Consider the following 10,008-nt stretch of genomic DNA (forward strand, 5'->3'; position numbering starts at 1 on the left):
CAAATTTTGTGCCAGTGGCACGGAGCGACATCTGGTGGTGGTGCGGAGATGATAGACTGTTTGATAGATTACCTAAAGATATATCTAGATTATGCGCTATTATCACTTAGATATTGCATGTGTCAGTATACCCTATGCCTGTTCAAGATTTAATGGAAAGGGCACCAATGTTTTTGTCCAATCTAAAAACATATACAAAAAAGAGATTTGTCATGACAGGGGCAAAATAATCCAACATACATCAACGCCAGGTGTTCCTCGTGGGGGTTCCTAATCAATACAAATTGGGTGACCAGGTTGCAGGAGGATTTGAGTCTTTCATATGCTGGTGGTGTACGATTAATAAAAATGTTGATGGGATAAACTACATCCACTTCAATGTACAGAGATTAGGAAATTGGACTCAGAGTGGGTTGGAAGCTGTACACGAGCAGCTCAAGGACGTTCCAAAGACTGCATAGCTGTCAACATGCTCCTCGCAAGAGAGGGAGGTGTTTGCGGTATGTTTGGAGAACAAACAATACTGCTTCAGATGGCAGCTTGACCAGAGCCATCGATGGTCTGCGGACCCTCAATCAACACTCCTTGTGGGACAGCTCGAATGGACGTTTTTGGTAAATATAAAACCCTAATTACACCAATATTGATATCAATTGCTGTTTTTGCAGCCATTCTGACATTATGTGGATGTTGTTGTATCCCATGCATTCTGGCATTAATCAGTAAATTAATCACCACAGCCATAACCCCGATGGAGAAATCGTATGGAGCTGATGTATACTGTATGATGATAATGATGATTATGATGATAATGATGATTTTGCTTTACCTGATTTGTTACCTAATACAGATGATTACAATGTTTAAACTACAACATTCATATATGACAAGTTACTCTGAGTGTAAATGTATTTGTTTCATAAAAATGATTCTACAGTTAAAAATCGAAATGAAGTGACTGTAAAATGATATGAGAATTTGTGCAAATACATGATAAACAGGAGGGAAATGTTAGATAAATTGTAGAAGTTATCATTTATTTGCTTAGCTTGCATTAGTATAATGGACAATTTTAGATGTCTCGCCTTCAAAAAGAAGACTCAGCATCATCCGATGGAAGGGCGCCTGGACCAAGGACGTGATCGGATGTGGTCGGGTCGTGACAGGTGTTGGTTCAATATTATGTGTTGTGTCTTATTACTTAGAATACTATGTCTGGAAAAAACCCTCTTATTATCAAATATTTTGTGTTGTGTCTTATTGCTTAGAACATTATGATTTGTAAATCCCTCCTATTTCAAATAAAAGCAGGAGCGAGGGGGGGGATTGTTTAGAGCGTGTTGAGAGACTGTGATCTGAACAATCTCCCATACGCCCTCCTCATGAGAAAAAGAAACCAGCGTCTTCATTCCTTTTGTGTCTATTTTTTATAATGTTGGGTAAGATAAATCCAACAGATATAAACCCAGTAGGGCTCTGAGATCAACAGACTCAGGCCAAATAGTGGAGCACAGAGTCCAAAGCAAACATGGGGAAGCAGCATTTAGCTATTATGCTTGGCAGGGACTTGGCATGTTAGGCGAATGCAATAACCACTCCACTCAGGAAACTGTTACTCGATGCAACATATACAACGTGACCAGTAAACCACATACAACAGCTCCCTGACAGATGAAATATACACTGTTTACTAGGCTTTACACGATCAGGATTTTTGGGGCCGGTCACTCCTTTCGACTTTAACGGTGAAATCCGATTTACGCGGAAATTCGTGTTACGTCGCCAGCGTAGGAACGGAACTCGTTGGTAAATCGAGGACTTCTTGTATTCTCATCAGTCAGGTCAAACCAACATTACAGAAATAATGGGTGCTAACTTACTGTAATTAAATTACTCTTCTTTTTAATGAAAACGCCCGCGACCCTAGTGAGGAGAAGCGGCTCAGAAAATGGATGGATGTACCGGCATTACCAGATAACTAGTAACCCTTTACTGCTCAGTGACTGTTTTTTTTGTCAATATCTTTCTGTCTCCAAAGTGTTCTCTGTCAATTGACCGCCTGTTGTCGTACTAGAGCGGCTCCAACTACCGGAGAAAAATTCCTTGTGTGTGTTTTTTTTTGGACATACTTGGCAAATAAAGATGATTCTGATTCTGATATAAGTTGCAAACTGACAAGTGTCGAGGCTCTTTCTCTTTTAAAGGTTAGCTACTGAGGTCTTATGCTTATTGTCTTTTCTATTTTTGTGTAAAACGCAGTATGACGAGAGATGTAGCTCCAAAACAAATTGGATATCTTCTTGAGAATAGGTCAAACTAAAATAGAGGAGTTTAGCTTTTACTATCTCCCTCGATCTCTCTCTTCTGTGTCATTGCCTATTCTTAACTCGTAACTTCGAGGTTTTCGAAATATTGGATCCGATCAATCAAATGTTTCTTTTTCCATTTGAAGGGCATTTTATTCATTCATTCATTCATCTTCCATACAGCTTCTCCTCACTTGGGTCGCCTATCCCAGCTAACTTCGGGCGGGAGGCGAGGTACACCCGGAACCGGTCGCCAGCCAATCGCAGGGCACATATAAACAAACAACCATTCACACTCACATTCACACCCGCGGGCAATTTAGAGTCTTCAATTAAGCTACCAACCAATTTATTCCTGACAGAGGAGTCGATACATTTTGCAGAGCTCTGGGTTCGTAACTATCCCTATCTTATCCTTAGCAGATAGAGTAGTCGAACAAAAACTACCTGATTCTACCCCAGACTTATACAATGTTTCAAAAAGTGAAAGTATGGAATCGCTGTCGTCTGATTGGTCCATGGTGCCATCTGACGTCATCGTTGCTCTGCAGAATGATGACCATTTGCCGCTGGCTCCAGATGCCGTCTCCAGACAGATGCCGTCCCACAGTCTTTCATCGAATGTTTATAGTGGCTCCCCGCAGTCCTTTTCTTCCTTGACATCTGTTCTTTATTGTCTCCAGATACACCCTGATCGGGGGGGCTTTCCTGCAATAAACTCCTACCCCCTTATCTGATTATACTGCAATACACATCCTTGCTTACCTTCCAAACCAGTTACACCTTGAAACTCTATATTATATTATATTACATATGGAATTACATATTAGAATATAAAGTATTCTATATTACCTTCAATCTCAAAGGGAACATTTTATCTCATTGAAAGTGAGTCGGTTTCTCACTTTGTTCCTTTTTGTGAATTTCTCTAGTTTTAGTTTCATCATTTGTTCCTTTTTGTAATTTTAATATTTTATTTTGATTGAAGCTTTGCCTTTGCCAAATTCTGTCAATTAAATTAGCTTTTTCCAAAATAGAAAAATGTCCCTTCATTTTCTCTTACGAATGATTAGTCCAGTGTCGTCAATGTTAGCAGATTTAATATATAGATGCTACCAACGCAGTCATTACTTATTCTATCTCTCTCTTTGAAAGGTTATTTCGCTAGTATATTTTAAAGTTACAACAGGTCCTGGGTGTCGTATCGACACCGTCTAATCAAACCGAGGTCAATTACAAGTGCTCTAGACCTAAAAGAAGCGTGGTTAGAGTTGTATTTAAAACCAAATAAAGGTGACTCTATTAAGTAAATGTCATGGGTGTGGGTTAGGGTTGTTGTCTTCCCCCTGTCTCGTACACACCTGATCCTGAGAACATCTTCCCCACCTGTGCCTCGTTTACCCTAATCACCCCATGCATTTAACCTCCTGTCTCATTCTTTCTGGTCACCAGTTCGTTGTACCTTGTTGTCACATTCCGGCATTCCTTGTTTCCACGTCACCGACTCATAGACCCTGTTCTGATTTTTGACCTTGCCTCTTTGCCTCACGTTTTTTTGGTTACTGTTGCCTTTTTCGGATTGCCTGCCTGTGTACCGACCTCTGCTAGTTTATTAAACCTCTCTTTTTTTAAACTGTCCATCTGTTTTGGAGTCGTGCATTTTGGGTCCCGTCTTCTGTTCCGGTCTTGACAGAACGAACTGGCCATAACATGCACCCAGCAGACTCAGACCCGGTGCGCAAAGCCCTTCAAGCGCAGGGTCAACGCATCTCGAAGCAGGATGAGCAGCTTGCTGCCCTCCACCTTCATCTAAAGGGACTGTCAGAGCATCAGGACATTATGATGAGACAGGAGGCCTCACAGTTTGAAGTGCTAATGAATATGCTTCAGAAGAAGGAACCAGCTGGCACAGCATCCGATGCCGCCACTGTACCACCGTTTCCAGGTGAAGCGGTCACCATGCAGCCACCTGCCACCTCCACTGCTGTCTGTCCACAGCTCTCTCGACCGGACAGGTTCTCTGGAGATTCTGGGAACATTAAGCCATTTATCACTCAGTGCGAACTGGACTTTGAGTTCCAGGCAGCCGCCTTCCCCACCGAGCGGGCAAAAATCCCTTTCATTTACCACCTGACTGGTCGTGCGGAGGCATGGGCTACTGCTGAATGGAGCCGCAATTCCGCCGCGTGTCATTCTTGGGCTTCTTTCGTAAAGACTATGGAGCAAGTTTTTCAGTATTCCACACCAGATCGTGAGGCAGCTCGCTCCCTTGTCACCTTACAACAAGGCAAGCGCAGGGTGTCAGATTACGCGATTGAGTTTCGCATTCTAGCAGCTGAGAGTCAGTGGAACAACAGGGCACTACTCTGCATTTTTTTTTCAAGGACTATCCCCCGCCGTTAAGAATCATTTGGTCCCACTGGACCTGCCGACCGACTTGGACACACTCATCGCTCTCGGCGTAAAGATCGACAAAAGGCTTTTGGATCGCGAGCTTGACGGAGATCGGCGGAGGGATGCGTCACCGCGCACTTGAAGGACGAGCCTCGGTGACCAGCCAAACCAAGGCAGATCCCCTGTTGCCGGTCTCAATCCACTGGCTAGCGTCACCACGGATGAACCCATGTAACTGGGCAGGTTCCGTCTCTCGCCTGAGGAACCTCAACGTCGGCTGAGGGAAGGGCGGTGCTTCTACTGCGGGCAGTTGGGTCATTCCGTGAGCACATAGAAGTTGCCGGTGCCGGTAACAAAGGTAAGAGTCTAAATATCATTAAGGAAGACGCTACCCAGGTTCTTCTTAAAGTGACACAATCCTCTCCAGATCAAGAGATTCATACATCTGTATTTATTGACTCTGATCCTGTCTTGTCTCAAGTGCCCACCTGTTACCATGACATTAAATAAGTTTTTTTTCCAAATCCAAAGCTAAATCCCTTCCACCCCACAGCAGTTGACTTGCTACCTGGAACCACAGGTTGTTCTCTCTTTCAGGGCCGGAACACAAGGCCATGAAGGTGTATGTGGAAAAATCACTGGCAGCCGGGATCATTCACCCATCTTCATCCCCTGCGGGAGCAGGACTTTTCTTTGTGGACAAAAAGGACAAGACCCTGCGACCCTGTATCGATTACCGGGGTCTCAACGAGATAACTGTAAAAAACAGGTACCTTCTTCCTCTCATCTCCACCGCCTTTGAGTTCCTGAAGGGAGCCAATGTTTTCACCAAACAAGACTTAAGAAATGTGTATCATCTTGTCAGAATAAGGGAGGGGGATGAATGGAAAACAGCATTCAACACACAAACGGGACATTATGAGTATTTGGTAATGCCTTTTGGACTCACTAATGCTCCAGCTGATGATGTCTTGCGTGACATGTTGAATGTGTATGTTTTTGTCTATTTGACGATATTTTGATATTCTCCCCGGATGAGGAGACTCACATTATTCATGTCCGCTCTGTGTTGCAGCAGTTACTGCAGAATCAACTATATGTCAAGGCTGAGAAATGTGAGTTCCACAAGCCGTCCGTTTCTTTTCTGGGTTTCGTGCTGGGTCAAGGTGAAGTCAAAATGGACCCTTGCAAAGTTGATGCCGTGATTAATTGGCCCATTCCCACGTCACGCAAGGATGTACAAATGTTCTTAGGGTTCGCAAACTTCTACAGAAAATTCATCAGAAATTTCAGTTCTATAGCCACGCCTTTGCATGATCTTACCTCGCCACACACACTCTTTGTGTGGAACCCGTTTTTTCAGTCAGCTTTACAGAAACTAAAATCGAGCTTTACCTCCGCTCCCATCCTTACTTTGCCAGATCTCAAACAGCAGTTTGTGGTAGAAGTTGATGCGTCTGATGCTGGTATAGGAGCAGTGCTCTCCCAGAAGGTGTCAAGGATGGTAAGTTACATCCTTGTGCTTATCTCTCTCAAAAACTGACTCCAGCCGAGAGAAATTATGACATAGGTGACCGTGAACTGCTGGCTGTCAATGTGGCTTTAGTTGAGTGGAGGCACTGGCTAGAGGGGTCACAGACTCCGTTTTTAGTATGGAGAGATTAGAAGAACCTTGAGTATATTAAATCTGCTAAAACATTAAATGCGAGGCAAGCTAGATGGGCTCTGTTCTTCACTAGATTTAATTTCATGTTATCCTACAGACCTGGTTCTAAAAATGGTAAGCCAGATGCTTTATCACGTATTTTCTGCGAGGAGAATTCTTTGTCCGACCCTAAGACTATTTTGCACAAGTCATGTTTCATTTCTGCTTTTGTTTGGGACATTGAGACTGCGGTAAAGGAGGCTCTGAAGAACACTCTTAGCCCTGAAGATTGCCCTGACAACAGGCTTTATGTGGTTCCGACCTTAAGGGGAAGAGTCATCCACTGGGCTCACACTAACCGGACCGTATGTCACCCAGCCATTGCCAAAATGCAATCTGTGGTCGAACAGCGCTTTTGGTGGCCTAATGTTAGAAGGGATGTTATCGATTACTAACCATGGGAGAGAGCCCACCAGATGCTGCTACGCCAAGGACGGTCCTACAAGACCGCAGCTGACCGTAGGAGGACACCGGCCCCAGACTACAAAGTGGCTCAGCGTGTTTGGCTCTCCACCAAGCATATTACACTCGCGTGGAAGCTCGCTCCCAGGTTCGTTGGGCCCTTTCCCCATCACAAAGTTCATCAACCTTGTCACCATGAAGCTTAGGCTCCTGTGGTCGATGCGGCTCCACCCTGCATTTCACGTCAGCCTGCTCAAGCCCGCCCGGGAGTCCCCTCTGGTCCCGCCTTCCAGGCCCTCTCATCCCCCCCGGTTCGTGGATGGGGGCCCTGTCTTCACGGAGAGGCGGCTGTTGTTGTCTCGTCGGAGGGGGAAGGGGTTTCAATATCTGGTGGACTGGGAGGGCTATGGGCCTGAGGAACGTTCATGGGTGCCGTCTGCGTTTATCATGGATGATTCGCTCATTCGGGACTTCCACGTTGCGCCATTCTGGGGCTTCAGGGCCATCTGGGGCTGGCCATTCCGGGGGGTGGGTGGGGGGGGACGGGTGGGTGTACTGTCATGGGTGTGTGTTAGGGTTGTTGTCTTCCCCCTGTCTCGTACTTACCTGCTCCTGAGAACATCTTCCCCATCTGTGCCTCGTTTACCCTAATTACCCCATGCATTTAACCTCCTGTCTCATTCTTTCTGGTCGCCAGTTCGTTGTACCTTGTTGTCATATTTCAGCATTCCTTGTTTCCACGTCACCGACTCATAGTAAGACTAGACCCTGTTCTGATTTTTGACCTTGCCTCTTTGCCTCACGTTTTTTGGATACTGTTGCCTTTTTCAGATTGCCTGCCTGGGTACCGACCTCTGCTCGTTTATTAAGCCTCTCTTTTTTGAAACTGTCCATCAGTTTTGGAGTCATGCATTTTGGGTCCTGTCCTCTGTTCCGTTCTTGACAGTAAAGCCTAACATAAGTGGGGCCGACGCTTCATATTTTGCTGTGAGAACCGAGTCTCCCTCAACACCAGCTTAAGCAAGGACCATCGGGGAGCTTTAACCCTTTCAACGGAGAGCTGGTCAGAACTCCCTTAGTTCGAAAGAACAGGGGAGCCTGGGGTAAGTGAGGCCTGGCTCAGGGCGGCTGGCTTGACTACTTTTTCTCGATTGGAGGTTGCCTTGACAGCAGCTATCCGGGGTGCTGGATCCTATCCCAGCTGATTTCGGGTGAAAGGCCGACTACACCCTGAACTGTTCACCAGTCTGTCGCAGGGCTCATATAAACACAAACGTTTAAACCGGGAATGAAAGGAGTGTGGAAATGTTATTTTGAAATGATTCTCCATGCCTGATGTTGGAGGTTGAGGTCTGCAGGATGGGTGAGGTGAGACGTGAGGTGGACGGGCCTGAGAGGTGAGGTCTGCAGCCAGACTTTGAGCTTATCGCTTTAACTTCAATTTCCAAGTGTCCTCAAGACTTTAGGATTTGTTTCCCCTGGGGTTATGTGAAACTTGTTGCTGGCTGGAATTGCGTGGGCCGCTGTCAATAACTCCATGTCTGCTCTTTGCACTACAGTCACAGTAGTTTCCATAGTGTAGTTGTTATCACGTTCGCCTAACATGTGGAAGGTCCCTGGTTTGAGACTGGGTGGAAACAGGCTGCTTTTAAGCTGTCTTGTCAGGCACCTGTTGTACGTGATTTACTGGTCACGTTATAAATCTCAATTGGAGTGGAAGTTACCATAATTTGTTGGTGATCATGTGTACCTCACATGTGTGAGGTCCTTGGTTCAAAACTGGGTGTGAGCTAGCCCATATATATATATATATATATATATATATATATATATATATTTTTTTTTTTTTTTAATTTTTTATTTTTTTTTTTCAAATCTGCCATGAAAAACAGCTTCACCAAAAGGTGAAGCTGACAGAAACCCTCCGTTGGGGAATCGAATCCCAGTCTCCTGCGCGGACACTGTGAATAGTTTAGCCAGTGAAGTGGAATCAGGATTGAGAGGCTGTAGACTGAAAGTGTACATATTTTTGACTTATTTATTGAGCTTTTTTCTTGTTTAATTTTGAAACAAAGGCCAATATACATTTTTTTTTTAACATGGATATTATATTTGTGGCGGCACGGTGGACGACTGGTTAGAGCGTCAGCCTCACAGTTCTGAGGACCCGGGTTGTGTGGAGTTTGCATGTTCTCCCCGTGCCTGCGTGGGTTTTCTCCGGGCTGCGTGGGTTTCCTCCCACATCCCAAAAACATGCATTAATTGGAGACTCTAAATTGCCCGTAGGTGTGAATGTGAGTGCGAATGGTTGTTTGTTTGTATGTGCCTTGCGATTGGCTGGCAACCAGTTCAGGGTGTACCCCGCCTCCTGCCCGATGACAGCTGGGATAGGCTCCAGCACGCCCGCGACCCTAGTGAGGAGAAGCGGCTCAGAAAATGGATGGATGGATGGATTATATTTTTGTGTTAATTTGCAGTTTAAATGTGACAGTGTAAGATATGCTGCTTCCAATGAACATTCCAACATGCCATCTGAAACAAATGCGGCCATTGTTTCTCCTTTTTTCCCTCTGATAAGGCATTCAAGCGTTCCTCTACCTGCAACTGACCGTGACACCAAGAGATGGACCTGCTCTCAACACCAGGAGACGTGGATGAAGACAGAGCTGCAGGATCTGGGGCCGTGGCCGGGATGTTGCCCGGTGCGCAGAGCGGGCAACCCCGGCGCTTGACAAGCAGCTCTCGTGGCACTCTCTGACTGAGGGCAGCCGGACGGCCAGCGTTCCAGCGGTGAAGATGGAGCCGGCCGTCACGTGCAGAAACAAGGACCCGGCGGCCCTCGCTTTCACACGGCCTTCCAGGGGTAAGCGGGCAAGTACGTTTATTGCCCAACCCACGTTGACACTCTGTATAAGGGCACGGACAGGGAGAGGACCTGGTTCCAATTTCAGACATCCCCCTTCTATGACACAGCAGCAGCGATGGATGGACAGTCGTAAATGACTGTGTGCTTGTGTGCAATGTATTTATGTGAATAGTGTGTGTGCATAGTGAGTGTATGTGTAATATTGCAAATTCTGCATGGGTATAATGTCCTTTTTTTACTGTATGTTCATTGTATTATCTTTTGTCATGTTGATTCTTGTAAAAGTGGGCTAAAAAGATATCTGTGTTTTGTTTCTAAATACATTCAATATGTTT

Source organism: Phyllopteryx taeniolatus, unplaced genomic scaffold (genome assembly GCF_024500385.1).
Source record: "Phyllopteryx taeniolatus isolate TA_2022b unplaced genomic scaffold, UOR_Ptae_1.2 contig_31, whole genome shotgun sequence".
NCBI classification, from domain to species: Eukaryota; Metazoa; Chordata; class Actinopteri; order Syngnathiformes; family Syngnathidae; genus Phyllopteryx; species Phyllopteryx taeniolatus.